The 22,748-nt window shown below is 38.9% G+C and overlaps 1 protein-coding gene and 1 long non-coding RNA gene across 32 annotated transcripts in view; both read right to left on the bottom strand.

Annotated features, from left to right (window-relative positions):
* LOC144337898 (uncharacterized) overlaps positions 1–1,834 on the bottom strand; it is a 103,110-nt gene extending 101,276 nt beyond the window's left edge. The window contains exon 1 of the long non-coding RNA XR_013411538.1: positions 1,527–1,834. This is a non-coding gene — a long non-coding RNA (uncharacterized LOC144337898). The remainder of the gene's footprint in view (positions 1–1,526) is intronic.
* Positions 1–22,748, bottom strand: part of RBFOX1 (RNA binding fox-1 homolog 1) — a 2,485,711-nt gene that overhangs the window by 907,432 nt on the left and 1,555,531 nt on the right. The gene's annotated exons all lie outside the window — the stretch shown is intronic.

Raw genomic sequence — 22,748 nt, 5'->3', positions numbered from 1 at the left:
CAATAATCTTTATATTTGCTATTAGGCTACACATGTGCCTGTTTTGCTTATTTATCTTCAGTTGAGCAGTTCCCAAGGGAAAGAAGCTAGTATAAAGATAGATGCAATTATACCTTAAATATATAAGCCTGACCATGACCAAGAGACTTGCATGGTTCTCTCTCAACTGTAGGTCCCATTTGTAAGTTCTAAAGGTCAAAATTACCATCACACTTCCCAGCATTTTAATTGCATGGCAAAATACATGTTATATATAACTTTTTTTTTTTTTGCATGTTCAATCTTGATTCTTGCCACCCAGTGTGTTCCAGGACATCAGCATCACCTAGGAGCATATTAGAAATGCTTAATAGGTCAATCCCCAGATCTGTTGAACGGGAATTTGCACTTTTAACAAGTTCTCCGTCTGATTCCTGTGCACGTTCAAGTTTAAGAAGCACTGCGTTAAATGATTCTCACTTTTTCATTTATTCAACAAACATTTATTGATTTCCACGCTCTTGTCAGATACCCTTGAGAGATACTCAAACAGGGGCAAGACGGATAGCAAACTATTTTCAAGATTTCCACTTGAAGAAGTGAAATAACTTCCAACATCATGGAAAAATAAGCAGAAGAAAATGAAAAATCCTTCCATTTCGTATGCTGTTTATACAGAGTCACTCACACGAAATTTTAGTTTAAAAAGCTACTTTGTCATCCACTAGTTTCTAGAGACCCTTACTTTGTACTTTATCTAAAAAATAAAGGGAGTCTTTTTAGGAGAAACTGAATGTCCACTGGGCCTACTCAAGTGATTATTTAAAAGGCAAAAAATTTAGGGAGAGAAAGAAAGAATTGCGAAAGAGTAGAATACGATGGTATCCTGAATTTACTCTTTAACCATCCCGCCAGGTGATTACCGCGCCCTCTAGAAGCTTGTTACTTAAGGCGCAGTTTGTACGGAAGGGCTGCTTTTGAATTACCTGGAAGCCTATAAGAAATGCAGACGCTCTGACCCCACCCCAGACTTAATGAATCAAAATTTGCATTTAACAAGATCCCCAGGCAATGCCTATCACCTTAAAGGGTGAGAAGCACTATCCTAGAGTAGGAAACCACTTCCTTAACTTACTGCATAAAAAACCAAAAATAGCTAGCGCTGACTTTTGGTACTACCAGCCCGTCTGGTTGGCCCAGGACTGAGGTGTTTCCAGGGTGCTAGGTTTTCAATGCTGGGTGCTAAAACTGGGACAATCTTGGGCCAACAGAGGTGGTTATGAAGCAGGAAAACAGCAAGACTTGTTTTCAGTACGCTGTTGATCAAAAATGGATGTGGTAAAGAAACTGGCCAAAACCAGTAGGACTAGGAATTGTAATACACCTGCATAAGACACTCCCACCAGCACCATGACAGTTTACTGACGCCATGGCAATGCCCAGAGTTACCTTAGATGGTGTATTAGGGTTCTGCAAGGGGACAGAACTAATAGGATATATGTGTTTAATATCTAGGAAAGGAAGTTTATTAAGGAAAATTGACTCACACCATCACAAGGCGAAGTCCCATTATAAGCCATCTGCAAGCTGAGGAGCAAGGAAGCCAGTAATGACTCACTCTGATTCCCGAAGCCTCAAAAGCAGGGAAGCTGACAGCGCAACCTTCAGTCTGTGGCTGAAGGCCCAAGAGCCTCCAGCAAACCACTGGTGTAAGTCCAAGCGTCCAAAGGCTGAAGAACCTGGAGGCCAACGTGCAAGGGCAGGAAGCATCCAGCACGGGAGACAGACGAAAGGTGGAAGACTGAGCAAGCCAGCTCACACCACCTTCTTCCACCTGCTTTATTCTAGCTGTACCGGCAGCTGATTGGTGGCCAACACAGATTGAGGGAAGGTCTTTCTCTCCCAGGCTGCTGCCTCAGGTGTTCATCTCCTCAGACATCACCTTCACACACACGCTCAGAAACAGTACTTCACCAACTCTCCAGGCATCCTTCAATCCAGTCAAGTTAACACGTAATATTAACCGTCATGAATGGCTCTGGGAACTCCCTGCCTCTTTTCCAGAAAGTTTGTGGATAACTAACGCCTGATGTATCAGGTTACTGCAAAAGTCAATACAGTGTTTACCATTTTTTTTTTAAACTACAAAGACTGCCGTTACTTTTGCACCACCCTAATAGCATATAATTATGAGCAGCTAGAAATACAGCTAGCAGCAATCCAGGAGTGCTACTCTGCTTGTGGGGTGGCCCTGCTGTGTCTATGGAGCACCCATTTTGCTGTGCACAGTTTCCCCTAATAAACTGGCTCTCCTCTGTCAACTCGCTTTTGAATTCCTTCCTGAGCAAAGCTAAGAACTCTTCCAAGCTGAGCCCCAGTTTTGGGATTCACCTGCATCAGCGAGTCACCCTACCCCATCTTCATGCTCACATCCTAGATGATGAGCTACCAAATATAGCCTAATTTTCTGCCCAATCTCCCTCCTGGATGGCAACGAAATAGGTCCATTCTTCTTTTTCCTAAAAGACTACCCTCCCACCCCCAGCTGTAACAAGTAGCGGTTTGAAGAGAACCTTGAGATATTAAAAAACAAGAATTCATTTTTTTTGTTCTCTAAACCTCTACAGAAAGGAAGAGTCGTCAGTTCAAACTGCAGATTGAATTACAGTCCCTGAAGCATCCTAGGGAACACAATCTAATCACAGATGCTCAATAAACTATGGTGCCACTAAATCTACTTTACTTTTTTACTCCATTGGTTCCATTTATCATGGGTTATTTTCATTATCTTGGGTGTATAAATATTATAGTTCATACATACAACTTAATTAGTGAAAAGCACAAAATTAAAGCCAAAAAAGCACATTTGCTTTGGCCAGAGAAACGAAAAGCACTAGTCAACAAAGCACAGATATATGTGTCTTTGAATGCAGACAGCTGCTATCTTGGTTAGCATGGCTGCAGTTAGAATTAGTGGTGTTATCTGGGCTCCCTATTTAAGCATCAGGGGTCTGGTTCAGAATTAGGCAATGTTTCAGCTCCCTGCCATTCTGAATTAAACAACATAGCAGCTCTCTGACTCTCCCTATCTATTAAGCAGGACCACCTGGTGATAGCCTAGACTTCTTCTGCCTCTGAATGGCTTTCACGTTTGCCCAAGTCCGTCAATTCTCAAAATTTAACCTTTTTCAGAGTTTATCAAAAATGCAAGTTTCTAGGTACCATCTACACAGCTTCAGGAAGTGTGTAACAGGATCCAATAACTCTTCCCTGGAACTAGTATCCCCAGTGATTCTTAGGCACCTCCAGTTTCTCTTAGGGACACGACCAGAGAACAGACTAGAAACACCCTGCTTTGACTGATTCTGCCAATCACAATGAGACGTATTTATAAAACATCCCTAAGTGTTGGCTTTTAATCACTATCAACTTCATCATCACCACCATGATCAGCATCACCGTGATCATTACCATCATCATCTCCATTTCAAAGATAAGAAAACACAGGCATGGAAAGTTTAAGTACCTTTCCAAAGGTCAGCCAGCTACCAGGTGGTAGAAATGGGAGAGAAATTCAAGTCGAGTAGTTCTAGAGCTCATGATTGCAGACATCATGTTACTTCTTACCGAATGATAATGAATTTTTAAACATCATAAAACCAGGTGTAACGCACCCAAGAGCCAACGAGGTTTGGAAACACCAGAACTTTAATGCCTACAGTTGGAATGGTCCGATTTACTCATAAATCTCTAGGACTCTTCCAGAACCAAGGACAACAGTTACAGTGCCCAATATGCTATTGTTAATGCTGTTGCTGCTTTATTTCTTCTTTCATGAGAATTGAAAATGCTTCTTTTACCCCCATTGTAATATAATAGGTGCAGTAACTGAGTGATGTCAGAGGAACCTGAAATCAGGAGCATTAGGCTTCTGTTGGGGGAAACAGGATATGTGTGTTTAACTGTTTTATCTTCATGCTGTTGGGCAACGAAGCAACTCTCTCTTGCTCTCTCTTTCGACCACCTGTTGATAATCTCCACTTTCTGCTTCATAATGATTTTTCACCTTTGCCCACATTCATTGTTCTTAAACAGTAACTTCGTATAGAGTTTTCGGAGATTTACCAGGATCCTAAGGACGGTGTCATGGAGGAATAACAATATCCATCAAAGGCACGGCCAAGTTGGACACATTCCTTAGTAAACATAGGTGGCTCAGACTCATCCTTGCTACCAAATACTGCTGCTGCTGCTGCTGCTGCTCCCAGTCAGCAGAGTAGTAAAACGACGAACAGCAGAGCCTTCTACCTGTGGGAGGATTGATGTGTTACGCTATTTATTTGCTTCACTAGAGCAACCCAGAGAGTGGAAACCTTTTAGACCAGCAGTCCAAATCTTGACATTTAGATTGCCCGTGGCATCTTATGTTTTCCCACTAAGGAATGCCCTATCTCCTCTCTCTCCTCATACTCAATGATTTCCAATTTGAGATGTGGAAGAAAGCAGGTGCAGACATAGGTACATTTAAGAAAAAACAAGACAGGTAGTCATCATACAACTTACTGTCTTCTATCATTCCCAAAATTTATCAGTGAAACAATGTAGATATTTATAGCTAAGAAGAAATTGGAAGGCAGATGTAGACACATCTTCATGGGGACTTTAGGATCATACATGTGTACCCAGGAGAGAAAGTGCATCAAAAAAGAACCTGTCACCAATTGGTAACATCTGTACCTGTTTAAGAATTATAAGAGATAATTTTTAAAGAGAGAAAGTTCCTTTGTAGGGTGTCTAGGATAGCTATGAATAAAGGTAGAAGGAAGTAGATAAATGAAAAATTAAGCAGTGAATTCATAGACAACATCTATTCTGTTATCTACAGTGAAACAGTTATTTGTAGAAAATGGAAAATGATCCAGAGGAAGAGAGACTGTTGATTTGGCAATAGGTGATAGGACACTTTATCTGTTTTAAGGTATTGGGCTCAAATTTGCTATTTCGTGGTTTTGCCAAAAAATGAGTATAGCAACTGATATGGTTTGGCTGTGTCCCCACTCACATATCATCTTGAATTGCAACTCCCACAATTCCCACACGTCATGGGAGGAACCCAGTGGGAGGTGATTGAATTACCGGGATGGGTCTTTCCTGCACTGTTCTCATCATAGTGAATGAGTCTCATAACATATGATGGTTTAAAAAATGGGAGTTTCCCTGCACAAGCTCTCTTCTCTTGTCCACCACCATGTGAGACATGCCTTTCACCTTCTACCATGACTGTGAGGCCTCCCTAGCCACGTGGAAATGTAAGCCTAATAAACCTCTTTCTTTTGTAAATTGCCCAATCTCAGGTATGTCTTTGTCAGCAACATGTAAACGGACTAATACAGTAACCATGCTATTTTAAAACTTGGGTTTCCTAGAAAATAACATTCCCTTATCCCAGTGTTTCTCAATGTTTGGATTAACTGATAGGTAAACACAATAAAAACATGAGAACGTAAAAGGAAGTAAGGGGAAGGTGGGGGGGAATTTTGTGGAAAGCTGACATACATGTGTCATTTCTTGTTTTCTCGTGAAAATAAAAGAAGGCAACAACGACTATCTTTTTTTTTTTTTTTTTTTTTTTTGAGATGGAGTTTCACTCTGTCACCCAGGCTGGAGTACAGTGGTGTAATCTTGACTCACTGCAACCTCCGCCTTCCGGTTTCAAGCGATTCTCCTGCCTCAGTCTCCTAAGTAGCGGGATTACAGGTGCCCGCCACCATGCCTGGCTAATTTTTGTATTTTTAGTAGAGACGGCATTTCACCATATTGGCCAGGCTGGTCTCGAACACTTGACCTCGTGATTTGCCCGCCTTGGCCTCCAAAGTGCTGGGATTACAGGTGTGAACAACCACGCCCGGCCAACAATGACTATCTTTAAGGATCAACATTTCATAAAGACAAGTAAATAAAAGGGAATTAATTTAACTTGAGGACAAAACTCCCCAACACTCATTTTTTTTTTTTTTTTCTTATTTTGTTGTGGACTTGGGTGAAATGGAATAGCACATCAGCAGCCCTGACACCAGTGTTGGAAAAATCTCTGAATTAGATGAGCTCTCAAGGCCCCTTCTATCAAGGTGACTGTGTACATTTAAAAAATTTAGGTGGTTTGTGGAGACAAGTGGGTAACCTAGAAGTCACAAATTATACCCAACTCGGAATTAGCACCGTGAAATATCTGGTCCTTACTATGAATCAATAGAACTTGGCTTTCTGAGGAGGAAAGTAGATAAAATATAACCAGAAATGGAAACTCATTTTTTTAAAAGTGACATATATCACATCAACTATCAAGAGAAAATGTGCAGTATGAAGAAAAGAGAATTAAGCTGACTGTCAGGAGATGTGAGTTTTAGCCCTCACTCTGTCTAAAAACTGGTGATTTAGGGAAAATTACTCAATATTTGAGGTCTCAGTTTGCTCATCTGTAAAATGAATGGGTTGATCCAGAGGCCTTCCCTCCATTTTTTTTTTCATAGGGGGAAAAAAAGCCCTTGACAATTACCTTGGAAAGCAGTGCCTGCATCAAATAAAAATCCATGTACCATCTGCTACTGAAAGAAAAAATTAAACGTGTTTCCTTACATCAACCACCCATTTGTATGAAGAATGCTGGATCCAAGCTGCTATTATGATTTACATTAAACATTCTGGGATGCATACATTGGAACCGTAAGTGATGGGGGGAAGGGTTTGGTTTCTCTCATCTGCTTTACATGGCTAGAGATTATTCCATGATTTATATGTAGGTCACTGAATGAGTATTCTGCTAAACAGCCTATGCAAATGACCATGCACCAATCACTTAAAATAATTAGGAACTTATAAAATGACCATATGTAGTCATTATGAATAATTACATTAAATCGCAAAGGAAACTTCTCTCCCATCCCTCCCCCTGCATCCTGAGGGGAATCTGAGCAATAGAGAAGCAGCAGGTAATTAAACACCATTTTTTTTTTAAAGTATGCAGTGAAGGAAAGCCATTTCCTGTAGTGTGAGAATGCCTCATGTTTGTATTAGCCTGGTTTGAATGCCTTCATGGTAAAACAAAAACAAAAACAAAAAAAATCACGAACAGAAAGACAACACACAACATGGAACAATGTGAAGAGCTCTGAGAGGACCGAAAAGTCCCAAGCCTTTTCCAAGCAATCCCGCATCAACTTCTCCAGGTAGTGGTGGGAAGAACCTAGGGAACACTTTCCAGTCTATGAGCAATTTAACAGTACAGCTCATCCCATGCTTCCTAAACTTGTAGTTCAGTCATTTCAAATGTTATTGAGCAGTGTGTTGACTCCTGTTTGGTAGAAATTCCTTAGCATGCTTCATTACCTAACCAATAAAGCAATCTGGTGGAGTTATTGAATCATACACCGCTTGCTGTATTACTACCCTCTTGTTTTTATCTCCGTATGTGATCACTCCCCTGGACTACTGCTCAAGAGGGAGATATATGTTTCATAACCTTTTTTAAAAAAACTCATTCCCATCAGCTATACCAGACCTCCACTTTAACACACCACTTTCTCCTAACCAAAGCAAACAACCAACCAAATCCACACACCAACATAAATCTAAAATGAATCATGGAAACGAATGTTTCTTGCTGTGTTATTTTAATTTAATATACTCTAACAACAGGGTGAAAAGATGGCCAATGCACTATTTTCATTTCCTACAGAGCAAGTTATAATACTTTGGCTCAAGATTTCTTTTTTTGCTTGAGAGTAAAGCTTTCAGTTTGCTCTTCTGAAGAATGAGTAATTTCAAAACAGAGGCAAGGGCCAAGAGTTGAAATGTAGACAGGTCAGTAACAAAGACTTACAAATGTTTGGAAATGGCCAAAATGTCAAGACACTCAGGAATACCAACAATGTCCACTGAGACACTGAGATAAAGGGATATTTCTCTCGGAGAATTCTGCATTAAGAACAGGTAAGAAAGTCCTGCCCTCCTACAGGGAACCTATAGAGTCCCATCAATCTCAATGGAAGAAAATCATATTTTGGAAAAAAAATTCAACTTCTCCAATCAAATTTCATTTTAAAAATTGTATGTAAAATCTAAGCCTAACAGGGGGACCACATTTCTACTCCAAACGGTCCACTGGAATATTCTTAAAATTAACAAACAATACCTTTTAAAAAATTATACTGTTTGATCAACAGGATCATCTTATCTGTTTTAATTTCTGGGGTTCTTAAAAAAATAACACCCAAATCAGGTGACAGCAGGTGTATCATGGACTTTTGTGTGATCTGGCAGATAACATCCAAGTAGCTAACAGATGTACAGCATCATCACTTCTATTATTATTATTTCCAGATGGAGTCTCGCACTGTGGCCCAGCCTGGAGTGCAGTGGTGCAGTCTCGGCTCACTGCAACCTCCACCTCCTGGGTTCAAGCAATTCTCTGCCTCAACCTCCCTGGTAGCTGGGATTACAGGCACCCGCCACCACACCTGGATGTTTTGTATTTTTAGTAGAGACAGGATTTCACCATCTTGACCAGGGTGGTCTTGAGCTCCTGACCTTATAATCCACCCGCCTCGGCCTCCCAAAGCATTGGGATTACAGGCGTGAGCCACCGTGACGGCCCATCACTTCTTTTCTTATCCTCTTCAAGAACAATCTATTTTGAATTTTTTAGAGTGTCAGACACAGCAGACATGAAAACCAGAAGTGAAAAAGACTTGACATCAAATTACCCTAGATAGCATTGTTACATGAAGGCTTTTTGTAACCCTGACTTGGTAGTAGGAGGCTGAGTGCTACATGGCGTTGGGTGTACATGGGGACATATCACAGTTTTTAATCTTTAGATGAAATTGAAATAAAATTTGTGGTGGTAGATGACACAAAAATATGGAATTCATCTCACCCCAGTCTTTCTGGAAGGTGTGAACAAGTTGACCTTTAATTATATATTTAAATCTCCCTATTTGCCAAATCAAAAATACACATAATTCTGTATAAAGAGATGCAATTATAGAATCCTAAAATGCTGAAAGGACCTGAAAGTGTCCTTAGGGATCATCCCGAGCAAAGTTTTCCAAACTTTAGATGTATTTGTGTAATCTTCACGATTCTCACAATATCTAAATATCACCCATATTTATAATTCTCCAGTAGTGCTTTAGAATTGACTTTGTTTTGTTATTATCTTAACTACCTCCTAAGAAAGAACATACATAAAAAGCATAGTTTCTGCGTTTCAATCTTTTTCTATTTGTATGATATAATTAATACCACTATTAAAATTTATTTAGGTATTATCAGTAATATATATGATAGTTTGTGAAACACAATTCAGGGTAAAATCTTTCATTTTTCAAGTAGGAAAACAGAACTCCAGAGTTCAAAGTTACACTATAAATCCACGACACATTTGGAAATAGAATTCGGCTCTCCTAAGTTCCAGTCTCCAGTTCTCTCTCTCTTTCTCTCTGTGTTAGATAACTTAAGACATATAAAGTTACTAAACAAAAGTTACTTAATCCATAAAAGTATTGAAGCAGTACCACCTTCCTGGAGGTGTGACTGTGTACACACAGGGACGCCACTCAAGGGGTCCTGCACTTGGTTTGATGCTCTACCTTTCTTTAATTTGAGACAGTCTCACTGTTTCCCCCAGGCTGCAGTGCAGTGGTGCAATCTCCGCTCACTGCAACTTCCGCCTCCCGGGTTCAAGCGATTCTCCTACCTCAGCCTCGCGAGTAGCTGGGACTACAAGCGCGCACCACTACACCTGGCTAACTTGTTTGTATTTTTAGTAGAGACGGTGTTTCACCATGTTGGCCAGGGTGGTTTCAAACTCCTGACCTCAAGAGATCCACCCACCTCGGCCTCCCAAAGTGCTGGGATTACAGGTGTGAGCCACTGTGACTGGCCTGATGCTCTACTTTTGCCGTCTTGAAATTCTTAACAATTTTTTAGGAAGGGGCCCTGAACTTTCATTTTCACAAGGCTGCACCTATTAGACAGCCAGTCCTGCCTGGAAAGAGAGATAATTTGATGCAAAATATTTTAAAATTAATAATCAATAACTAATCATACATAATGAACATATTAAAAAAGAGAAGCAACTTCCATGCAGCTGAGTCCATGGCAGCTGGAAACTCCTAGCATCTTCTCCCAACTCTATAAAGATAGACAAGAACAGGCCGGGTGTGGTGGTGCACGCCAGTAACCCCAGCACTTTGGGAGGCTGAGGCAGGAGGATCTCTTGAGGTCAGGAGTTTGAGTTCAACCTAGCCAAGATAGCAAAACCCCATCTCTACAAAAAATACAAAAATTAGCCAGGCATGGTGGTGGTGTGCTTGTGGTCCCAGCTGCTCAGAAGGCTGAGGTGGGAGGATCACCTGAGCCTGAGAGGTGGAGGATGCAGTGAGCCAAGATCATGCCAATGCACTCCAACCTGGCTGACACAATGAGACCCCATTTCAAAAAAACAAAAACAAAAACAGAAAGATAAACAGGAGCAAATAAACTACACAAATACCATACCTTTACCATAATTTGATGATACACATAAAACTATAAAGTTATATAACTGTGATTTGAAAATAAATACCACCCTTTAGCAGAACTGTTTTCCTATTTCCCATCCTGAGCTTTTGACAAGAATAAGGAGGGTCTAGAGACACAAGAGAGGAAGAAGAAAGAGGGATGGACAGCCAAGACTGAACTGAAATCACATCCACCATACACATGAAAACAATGACAGACAAAACAGGAAGCTCAGAGTCCTAACTACAGTAAAGAGACTTAAAAATGTGTGCTGAATTGGAGAAGGCAGTGTTGGGAAAACAATGGTTCGGGGGAATAGAAGGTGATTAGGAAAGGAGAACCACACTTTGCAGACTATGATGCAAACAAAACAAAAAGAACAATGGAGGGGACCAGGCGCGGTGGCTCACCCCTGTAATCCCAGCATTTTGGGAGGCCAAGGTGGGTGGATGACCTGAGGTCAGGAGTTCAAGACCAGCCTGGCAAACATGGTGCAATCCCATCTCTACTAAAAATACAAAAATTAGCCAGGCATGGTGGCGGGTGCCTGTAATCCCAGCTACTCGGGAAAATGAGGCAGGAGAATCGCTGGAACCCTGGAGGCAGAGGTTGCAGTAAGCTAAAATTGTACCATTGCATTCCAGTCTGGGTGACAGAGCAAGAGTCTATCACAAAATAATACTAATACTAATACTAATAATAATAGAATACAATAAAATCCAGAATCTAAGAGTCACATTTAAATCAGAACAAGAAAATTCATAGCATGAAAAATTTCAATAAAATAGAAAAATATAAATAAGTTTATTAAATCTCCAACTCAAAAATTTAGAAAAATAACAGTGAATTCAAACAAACAAAAAAGCTTCAGAAAGGATTCATAAAGATAAGAAATCAGTAAATTAGGGAAGACCAGAAATCAGTAAGTTAGGGAAGAGAATAACTATAGATCTAATTAATAAACCAAATCATGTTTTGAGGATATTTTTTGAAAATAAGAAAAAAAGGTAGCTAACTACTTAAGGAAGAAAAAGGGGGAGAAAGCACAAAGACAGAAAATAAGAAATTACAAGAGGATAACCATTAAAACAGAAGATTTTTTTTAAAACTGTAAGAGACTACTTTGCAGACTTCTATGCAAATTAATGTGAAAATTCGAAGACATGGAGAAAATGAAAGAAGAAAAGGATGAAAATGGGCAATAGAAACAGACAACTCGTACCAATGCATACAAATGTAAAAATGTCTTTTATGCAAAGATGGGCACTGAGTCAAATAGTCCCCATTGTCTATGGATACAGAAAATGGTGCCTATTGAGTCCAATAACTTGCTTAAATTTGCATAACCAGCATAGGTAATAACTGAGAATGAAATGACTGCCTCTCTCTAAAATACCAACTCGACACCATTAGTGTTTCTCTTGCCTTCAACACACTTCAGTTTCTTCGTCTTAAAAATTGTAGACTTGATATTAACAACACCTAGGACCCTTTAACATTGTAACATTCTGGAATACATCCCAAAGCGGAACCTCACCACCCTGAAGACAAGGTCTTATACCAGTGGCTATAAATATCATCTGCTGTATTTAAGTTCTGGTGAACCATGGTGGTCATGGCTTGGGAAATGACGCAATGACATTCATCTTGTCACGTCCATTTCATGACTTGCAGTCTTTAAACCTTAACGTTTTTTTCTCAGGAACGCTCTACCCGCAAGCAGTGGGTCATGCGGTAATTTTTCACCAAAATCCTAATCTGCTAAATTCAGGGAGGTTGTTTAATAGCTTCCCATAGGAAGTTTCACGACATCCGTATTTCTATACAAGAGGAAAACCATCTTCAGACTGGGTGCATCCAGAAGTGACTTTTCAGGGAATAAAACCACACAGATAATGCCAGGAAGAACTCGGGAAGTTGGCTTGGGGATGCTGAGTTCTTAGAGCAGAGAGTTAGCTACAGAGTGATAATACTTCTTCTCAAAAGTGGGGTGATGCTATTTTAGGACATAAGATGGAAACTGGCACATTGTATGATATCACAGAAGCGTCTTTAGAAAAATCAGTGCGAGGCAAGGATGCGGTGGCTCACGCCTGTAATCCCAGCACTTTGGGAGGCTGAGGTGGGTGGATCACGAGGTCAAGAGATCGAGACCATCCTGGCTAACACAGTGAAACCCCATCTCTACTAAAAATACAAGAAGTTAGCTGGGAGTGGTGGCAGGCACCTGTAGTTCCAGCTACTCAGGAGGCTGAGGCAGGAGAATGGCGCGAACCCGGGAGGCGGAACTTGCAGTAAGCCAAGGACAAGCCACCACACTCCAGCCTGGGCGATGAGTGAGACTCCGTCTCAAAAAATAAAATAAAATAAAATAAATCAGTGGAGCACCGGTGTCCAAAGCTGGCTGACTATTTTCAGACAGAGAATAATAATTATTATGAAACTAGGTACAAGGTAGGTAGATGCCTCACTAGCTTGTGTTGAACCTGAATAAAATACTCTGCAGATGGTGGGGAATTTTGGAAAAGGGACATTCTATTCAAATCAGAACAGGTATGATGCAGCAGACCTCACTGGCTTATTTATTTATTATTATTATTATGATTATTTTAGATGGAGTTTCACTTTTGTTGCACAGGCTGGAGTGCACTGGCACCATCTCGGCTCACTGCAACATCCGCCTCCCAGGTTCAAGTGATTCTCCTGCCTCAGCCTTCCGAGTAGCTAGGATTACAGACATGTGCCACTATGCCTGGTTAATTTTGTATTTTTAGTAGAGACAGGGTTGCACCACATTGGTCGGGCTGGTCTCGAACTCCTGACCTCAAGTGATCCACACGCCTCGGCCTCCCAAAGTGCTGGGATTATAGACATGAGCCATCGTGCCCGGCCTCAGTGGCTTATGTTTCACCAGTTGTTTAGTAACGACAGATTGGCTATTAATATTAAAACTTCTCTCTATAGTATCGAGTTATGCTTATGTTAACTTTATAGAATATAAATATACTTCTATTTCAGTAGACTTGGATTAAGTTGTAGTATGGAGGGAGACTAAGTCCTTTACAACTGCAGGTTTTGGGGATTAAGCCAGCAGAAGCTTCATGCTCATTTGCAGCTTGGTTTAATCAATGGAATGCTACCATCAGGAATCACTCAGCGATGCAATCTCTTTCATCTTGTCATAACGCGTCTTCAGAACCCGGCCTCCAAGGTGACAGTGGATGGAGAACAGAGACTGTGAAGTCTCGCAGGTGGTTTATGGCTCAATCTGGAAGTGGCACAAATTAATATACTTTACACCCACTTTCTATTGTCCAGAATACAGTCACATAACTTCAACTTAACCATAGGGAGGCTCCAATTCACACTCTACCTATATTTACTTCCTATATTTACTTCCACATCTAGGAAAACTCAACATGCATGTTCCTTTCAAGATTTAAAATCGCCATCACCCATGCAAGGGAAAACATAAAATAGTTTTGGAAAACACACGGCATTGTGGCTACTTCAGACGTTAATCATTTCACTGTTTCTGCATAAAATCCTGAGTTGAAAGAACTTCTTTTTGTGCTGTTATTGACGAGTACCCGAACATGGCAGGACCAACCTGGCTTTTACTCTTAAGATTCTGCTGCCTAGAATGGGCAGATCAGTTAGGGAACTGCATAGAGAATGCTGCCTCCTTTATCCAGCTTATTTCTGTACAAGCGTGCTACATATGACCTTCACTCCACACATCTGATAAACGTTTCATCAACATTTCTTGGAGAGCACTCAATTGGGGCAGGAAATCATTGCATCTTGGTGAAGGTACATTCTATGAGGGATGCTTTCTTTTCACGTATTCAAAATTCAAAGGAACTAATACATTTCTGACATTCCAACCTGAGCCCCAAAGCAGGAGGGTTTTAGCGAGATGGGTGACCTGTGCGGGGGGAGACACGGTCATCTCACTTTCAGATAAGGTCCCTAAAAGTCAATAAGTCTTTTTTTTTTTTTTTTTTTTTTAAGTAAAAAACCTGCTGGCTAAGCAATTCTCTTCCTTCTAGTCTGAAATATGCTATCCTCAAATCAATTCCCTACCCTTTTAGTCAATTGTGACCATGACCCTCGATGTGACCTCACGTCCACTTCCATTGGGTGGAGTTTCTCTAAGTATCTCATATCCAACTGTTTAAGGAAAGAGCTAGATGTGAGTACCACAGTGCCAGGGTCCCCACTCAGGGAAAACAGACCTTTGTTGACCTACTTGACCTCTAAATGGGTACAGAGCACCACTCATTCTCCTCATCCCCTTCATAAGGACCAGGGGAACCAGCTTTGTCCTTATTATTTATTTTTGGAGAGGTTTTTGGCTTATTGTTTCCTTTTGAGGATCTCTGAACTCTGTCTGAAATGTTCACGGCTACAGTCTTTTAAGGGGCTACACAGCTCTTTGTTGTTATTTTTCTGCTTTTTCCCTGTAAAAGTGTTTCTTCCACTTCATCTACCTCCTGAAAAATGATGCACGAAGCCCAAAGGTACAAGGAGAATAATGCCGTCTAGGACAGTGGGGACTCTGATCATTGTGCAGGCACCTTGTGGGCCTTGGTGTTGTGGGAGGAATTATAACTAGTGGTTAAGAGACCTCAGAGCCAAAAAGCCCTGGCTCCTGGCCAGGCCCATACTTGTGAGGGTCCAGTTCTGACCCTCTTCTGACACACCCCTCCCCAAGGAATGAAGAGTCCACAGAGTCATGGGAATGGTTGCCTGGCCGGCTCCCGAACTCCATTCATTCAGGGGGACCCAAGGTCATGCAGACTTTTGCCAAAGTGACTAAGCCCACTCCAGGCCCTGAACAGGCTTCTGCCCCAGCTACATTCTCCCCAGTGCAGACACCACCAATTGTGTGTGTCTCTAAGTTCAAGACAGGGTGTTTAAGGGGCAGCTATTTGGAAGGGTGGTCAGTTGGTAAGTACCACCTGAGAAGTCACATGCATGTACACAAGGTCCCTCAGTCACAGTGCCATTTTTTGTAAACGCTAAGGGAAGCCTGAGGAGCAGCATCAGTTTTAGAGTCTAATGGACTTTGAATCTCATTCTAGCTCTGCCACTTACTAGCTCTGTATTCTAAAGCAAGTTGTCATCCTGCTGTCATTGTTTCCTGCATTTGCTTTGGTATCCTCATCTGGAAAATGATAATAACAGTAGTGGAATTGGTATTTCATATTCATATATTAAACTGGACAGTGGCTATAACATGCTCGCATGGAACCTGGTACATGGAACGTGGAACTAAGTATTAGGTAAGTGTTTCTGATGGTTACTGTGCAGGTGGAAACAAAGGAAAAATATCATATTTAATGGAAAACTTGTCCCCACATATTGAAGCTTTTATTTAAGTGGTAAGAGGAAATATGGCTGAATGTGCTTTGCTGAAGGTAGGATGGAAAGGTGTTGCCCAGATACAAATGGCTTTTATTGCCTATTGTCTGGTCTAGATTCTTCCTAAGGATCAATGCAGTTTTGCCCAACCTAGAAACACTGACTTCTCTTTAGCAAGAATAACTCCACTCTCTCAAAGCTCTCTACCCAGGGCAACTGGGAAATTTGCTGAACCACAGAGATGACTGGAGAAATGAGATGGTTTATGGCCCACTGTCCATGGTGTTTAGAATAATTTTTTTTTTTTTATCAACTCTTAGTTATGAAGAGACTGGGAGATTTCCTCAAATTCTCTCCTCTGTCATTTTTTTCTCCAGAGCAGACAAGATCTGGTAGATCTCTTTGTTCAGAAATGAAATTTAACACTAAATTTTATAATGAATATTTTTGGAAGAAACCACGACCACTTTCTAAAGTCACTATTTCCTAAGAGTAATCTATTTTATGTTAAATGCCTATGTTTTTTTCACTCAGAAGTGCAACAAATCAATGTCAATGCCAACCGTGAGTTTATCCAAGGAAGAAAGATCCCTGTATGAGCACTTAAGAAATATTGCTTGTGCTATTTTTCAAGCAACTTAGAAAAGTGCTTGGTGACAACTCCAGCCCACCTTCATTTAGCTCTTGTGCAACTCTTTCAACTTCTACCCATTTTTCTTTAAAAAAATGAAATATATGAGTTGGAACAAGATGGCTGAATAGAAAATTCCAGGGATTTACTTCCCCACCACCCCCCACCACAGGAACACCAAATTGAACAAGTATCCACACAATAAAGCACCTTTATATATATATATATATATAAAAATCAGACATTAACAAATGCCCTCATGCAAGGAGAACATCCAGGAAAACATGACATCAGCAAATGGACTAAATAAAGTATCAGTGATCAGTCCTAGAGATGCAGAGATATGTGACCTCTCAGGCAGGCAATTCAAAATGGTTGTCTTGAGAAACCTCAGCAAACTTTAAGGTAACATAGAGGAGGAATTCAGAATTCTATCAGATAAATCTAGCAAAGAGATTATAACAACAAAAAAGTCAAACAGAAATTGCAGAGCTGAAGAATTCAATCAACAACTGAAAAATGCATCAGAGGGTCTCAACAGCAAAACTGGTCAAGCAGAAGAAAGAATCAGTGAGCTCAAAGAGAGGCTATTTGAAAATACAGTCTGTAGAGGAAAAAAAAGAAGCTAAAAAAGAACAAAATATGCCTGTAATATTTAGAAAAAAACTAAAAATGGCAAATCTAAGAGTCATTGGCCTTGAAGAAGAAGTAGAGAGATTGGGATAGAAAGTTTATTCAAAAAAATAACAGACAACTTTTCAAACCCAGTGAATATTCGGGTACAAGAAAGTCAAGCAACACCAAGCAGATTAAACCCAGAGGTACATAATAATCAAATTCTCAAAGGGTAAGGACATAAAGAGGACCCTAAGAGTAGCAGGAGAAAATAAGCAAAGAAAATATAAAGGAGTCCAAATGTTTGTCAGCAGACTTCTCAGCAGAAACCTTATGGGCCATGAGGGAGTGGGATGACATATTTAAAGTACTGAACAAAAAGACTTTCAAAGCTAGAATATTGTATCCAGCATAGTTATCCTTCAGACATGGAGAAGTAAAGACTTTCACAGACAAAAAAAAGCTGAGGTAATTCATCAACACCAGATCTGTCTTACAAGAAATGCTGAAGGGAATTCTTCAGTATGAAAGACAGGGGTACAAATGTGCAGCAAGAAATAACCTGAAGGTCTAAAGCTCACTGGTAAAAGTAAGCACACAAATAAATACAGAATATTCTAATACTATAATTGTGTGTAAACCCCTCATATCTTTAGTATGAAGACTAAAAGACAAACCTATGAAAAATAATGATAACTACAACAATTTGTTGAAAGACAATAAAAAAGACATAAATAGAGAGGGCAAAAAGTCAGATTGGAGGAGATGGAGATAAGGTATAGAGTTTAGTTTTCTCCTTTTTAATGTTTTTCCTTTGTGATCGGAGTTAAGCTTTAATCAATTTAAACTAATTGGTCATAAGATTTTTTTTTGCAAGCTTCATGGTAACTACAAAGCAAAAACTTTTAACAGGGACACAAAAAAATTAAAAGACAGAAATTAAAGCACTACCAGAAAATTGCTTATATACAAAGGAAGACAAGAGGAAAAAAAAAAGGGAGAGAGAGAGAACTAACAAAACGACAACAAAAAAGTAACTAAATGGCAGTAGTAAGTCCTCACCTATCAATAATAACAATGAGTGTAAATTGACTTCATTCTCTAAATAAAAGACAGAGTAACTGAATACATTTTTTTGTAAAAGACCCAACTGTATGCTGCCTCTAAGAAACTCATTTTTACCTAAGAAAACACATAGACTGAAAATGAAAGAACAGAAAAAGAAATGCCATGCCAAAGAAAGCCAAAAAAGAGTATAAATAGCTGTACTTATACCAGATAAAATATATTTCCAGACAAAATCTGTAAAGAGAAACAAAGAAGGTCATTGTATAATGATAAAGAAGTCAATTCAGCAAGAGGATATGACAATTGTAAATATATATGAACCCACTGCTGGATCACTCAGATATATAAAGCAAATATTATTAGAGCTAAAGAAAGAAACAGACCCCAGTACAATGATAGTTGGGAATGCTAAGTTAACATACCACTTTCAGCATTGGACAGAAAACCTAGACAGAAAATTTAAAAAGACACATCTGACTTAATCTGTGCCACAGACCACATGGATCAATAGATATTTACAAAACATTTCATCCAACAGCTGAATACTAGACATTCTTCTCATTGGCACATAGAATATTCTCCAGGGTAGACCATATGTTAGGCCACAAAACAAGTCTCAGAAATTCAGAAAAATCCAAATCATAGCAAGTATATTTTCTGACCACAATGGAATGAAACTAGGAATCAATAAGCATTCATTGGACACAAAAATCCCAGGACGTAAAATTCCTATCAAGATTGAACCATGAAAAAATAGAAAACATGAAGAGATCAATAAGAGGAACTTTGGAAACTATATAAATACATGGAAATTAAATAACATGCTCCTGAACAACTACTGGATGAATTAAATAATTTAAGAAGGAAATTTAAAAATTATTAAAGCAAATAAAAGTGGAAACACAGCACACTGAAACCTATGGGATACAGCAAAAGCAGTACTAAGAGGGTAGTTTATACCAATAAATGCCTGTATCAAAAAAGGGAAAAAAAAAAACCACTTTGGGAGGCCGAGGTGGGCAGATCACGAGGTCAAGATATAGAGATCATCCTGGCCAACAAGGTGAAACCCTGTCTCTACCAAAAATACAAAAATTAGCTGGGTGTGGTGGTGCATGCCTGTAGTCCCAGCTACTCCGGAGGGTGAGGCCGGAGAATCACTTGAACCCAGGAGGCGGAGGTTGCAGTGGGCCGAGAACACACCACTGCACTCCAGCCCAGTGACAGAGCGAGGCTCTGTCTAAAAAAAAGGTAAAAAGACTTCAAATAACCTAACAATGCATCTTAAAGAACTAGAAAAGTAAGAGCAAGCTAAATCCAAAATTAGTCAAAGAAAAGAAACACTAAAGATCAGAGCACAAATAAATGAAATTGAGACAAAATACAAAATAAAAATGTGTTTTTGGAAAACATAAACAAAATCAACAAACCTTTAGCCAGACTAAGAAAAAAGAGAGAATGCCCAAATAAATGAAATCAGAGATAGGAAAATATTAAAACAGATACCACGGAAATTCGAAGGTAAATTAGAGAGTATTTTTATCAACTATATGCCAACAATTTGGAAAATCTGGAAGAAATGGATAAATTCCTGGACATAAAAAAACCTACCAGGATTGAACCATGAAAAAATAGTAAACATGGATAAATCAGTAAGTAATGCTATAGAAGAAGTAATAAAAAGACTCCCACCAGAGAAAAGACCAGGACTTGACAACTTCACTGTTGAATTCTACCAAATAAGGAAGACTTAATACCAATTCTATTCAAACTATTCTAAAAAATCAAGGAGTAGACAATACTTCCTAACTCATTCTACAGGATCAGGATTATCCTCATACACAACAAAAACAGAAAACTTCAGACTAATATACCTGATGAACATGAATGCAAAATTCCTCAACAAAACATTACTGAATCAAATTCAACATATTAAAAAGATCATTTATCATGATCAAATGGGAATCATTCCTGGGATAAAAGGATGGTTCAACATATACAAATCAACAAACATGATGTATCACATCAACATAATGAAGACCAAAAACTATGTCCCTATTTTTCATCATCTACAAAAATCAAATCAAAATGGATTAAAGAATTTAATGTAAGACCTGGACCAATAAAGCTACTACAAGAAAACCCTGGGGAAATGCTTTGAGATATGGGTGTAGGTAAATATATTTCGAGTAAGCCACCAAATGCACAGGTAACCAAAGCAAAAATGGCCAAATGGGATCACATCAAACTTAAAAGTGTCTGTACAGCAAAGGCAACCACAAACAAGTGATAAGACAACCTACAAAATGGAAGAAAATATTTGCAAACCACCCACCTAACAAGAGAATAATTCCCAGAACATGTAAGGAGCTCAAACAACTTGCTACAAACCCCCACCCCAAATAATCCAAATAAAAACAAGCAAACATCTGAATAGACAATTCTCAAGAAGACATACAAATGACCAACAAGTATGTGGAAAAATGCTCAACATCACTAATCATTAGAGAAATGCCAATCAAAATTATAATGAAATATCTCACCCTAGTTAGAATGGCTGTCTCAAAAAGCAGGCAATATATGTTAAAAACAACAAAGAAATAAAACCAACAACTAAAAAACAAAAAAGAAAAAATATATAGAAATAAATAAAGACAGGCAATAATGAAAGCTGGTAAGGATATGGAGGATGGGGAACCCTTGTATACTATTGGTGGGAATGTAAGTTAGTACAGCCACTCTGGAGAATAGTATGAAGGTTCTTCAAAAAACTAAAACTAAAACAAACGTATGATTCAGCAGTCTCACTGTTGGGTATATATTCCAATGAAGGGAAGTTAGTATATAGAAGAGATATGTGCACCGCCATGTTTATTGTAGTACTCTTCACAAGAGCCAAGTTATGAAATCGACCTGAGTGTCCACCAATGTATGAACTGAGTGAAAAAATGTGGTACATACATACAATGGAATATTATTCAACCACAAAAAAGCATGACATCCTGTCATTCCAAACAGCATAGACAGAACTGGAGGACATGATGCCAAGTAAAATAAGCCAGGCACAGAAAGACAAATATTGTGTGTTCTCATGCATATGCGGGACCTAAAAAAATTAATCTCATGGAGACACAGAGTAGAATAATGGTTACCAAATGCTAGGAAGGGGAGTTGAGAGCAAGGGGGAGTTAAAAGTAGGTAAATGTATGGGTACAATAATATGGTTAGATAAAAGAAATAAGATCCAGTATTCACTAGCACAACAGGACAACAATAGTTAACAATAATGTATTGTATATTTCAAAATAACCAGAGTAGTAGCTTTGGAATGTTTGCAAAACAACAAAATGATAAATGTTTAAAGTTATGGCCACTTTGATTACCTTGATTTGATCATGACACATTGTATGCTTTTATAAAAATTTCCCCATAAATATGTCCAACTCTTACATAATCATAAAAATTAAAAATTAAAAAAAACTAGAGTGTGTGGTGTATGTGTATTCAATTAAATCATTTTGACAGGTTTTATTGGTTCAATCAATAATTTATAAGGTGGATTTATTATGTGAGATAAACAAGAAAAAGAATTCACAATCATATTTTTCAAAAAAGACTCAGGAAGACAATCCAGTTTCTTTAATTTAAAAATTCCAAGAAAAAAGAGTAAAATATGAATGTGGAAAGTTCTTTATAGACTAAAGAACTCTACCATATTAACTAATTGCATTCTATAGTCCTCGTTTGGATTTCAGTTCAAGTAAACTTTATAAATATGTAAGAGAATTGGGAAAATCTGAACAGCGATCAGATATTAATATTCTTAGGGAATCAATGTTAATGTTGAAGGACTGGGTGTAATTATATTTAGAGATACATACTGAAACATTTATGGATAAAACGTGTGATGTCTGGTCTTGGCTTTAAAACAATTCAGGAATGTGGAGAAAATAAGTGGGGATATAGATTAAACATGATTGGCTATAAGTTTTAATGGTTGAATCTGGGGATGGGTACATGAGGATTCATGTTACTATTCTCTACTTTTGCATATGTTTGTGATTTTGTATAATAAAAAACATTGAAAAACATTCTTGGGATGAAATTAATGTCTTAATTTACTGACAAAAATGACTAGGGAGACTGAATTGTTTTAATCGATCGTGTGATCTTTGGAATTCAATTCTCATGAAACCATCACTGTGTAATCGCACTGTGCATCCAGAATATGTTTTCTCAGCACTGCATCCTACTTTCAATCTATTTGTTATTCCATTTATGTTGAAATGACAAGATTTATCCCATACCTTATGAGTTCACACATGGAGCATAAATGTGTATTTCTATGAGTTTTAAACTGATATTTATTCTGCTGCTCACATTCAGATATTACCACCTGCACTGAAATTGGAATTTTGGAAAGCTCAGAAAAAGTCATTTCAATATGGATGGAAGTCAGCTTTGGGCAGCTCTGACACCTCCAAGGAATACTCTTAGTGCAAAAAGTGAAAATGAAACTGGAAAG

The sequence above is a fragment of the Macaca mulatta genome, chromosome 20, assembly GCF_049350105.2.
Source record: "Macaca mulatta isolate MMU2019108-1 chromosome 20, T2T-MMU8v2.0, whole genome shotgun sequence".
NCBI classification, from domain to species: domain Eukaryota; kingdom Metazoa; phylum Chordata; class Mammalia; order Primates; family Cercopithecidae; genus Macaca; species Macaca mulatta.
The sequence above is the reverse complement of the archived record's forward strand: the minus strand, read 5'-3'. Positions and strand labels throughout refer to the sequence as shown.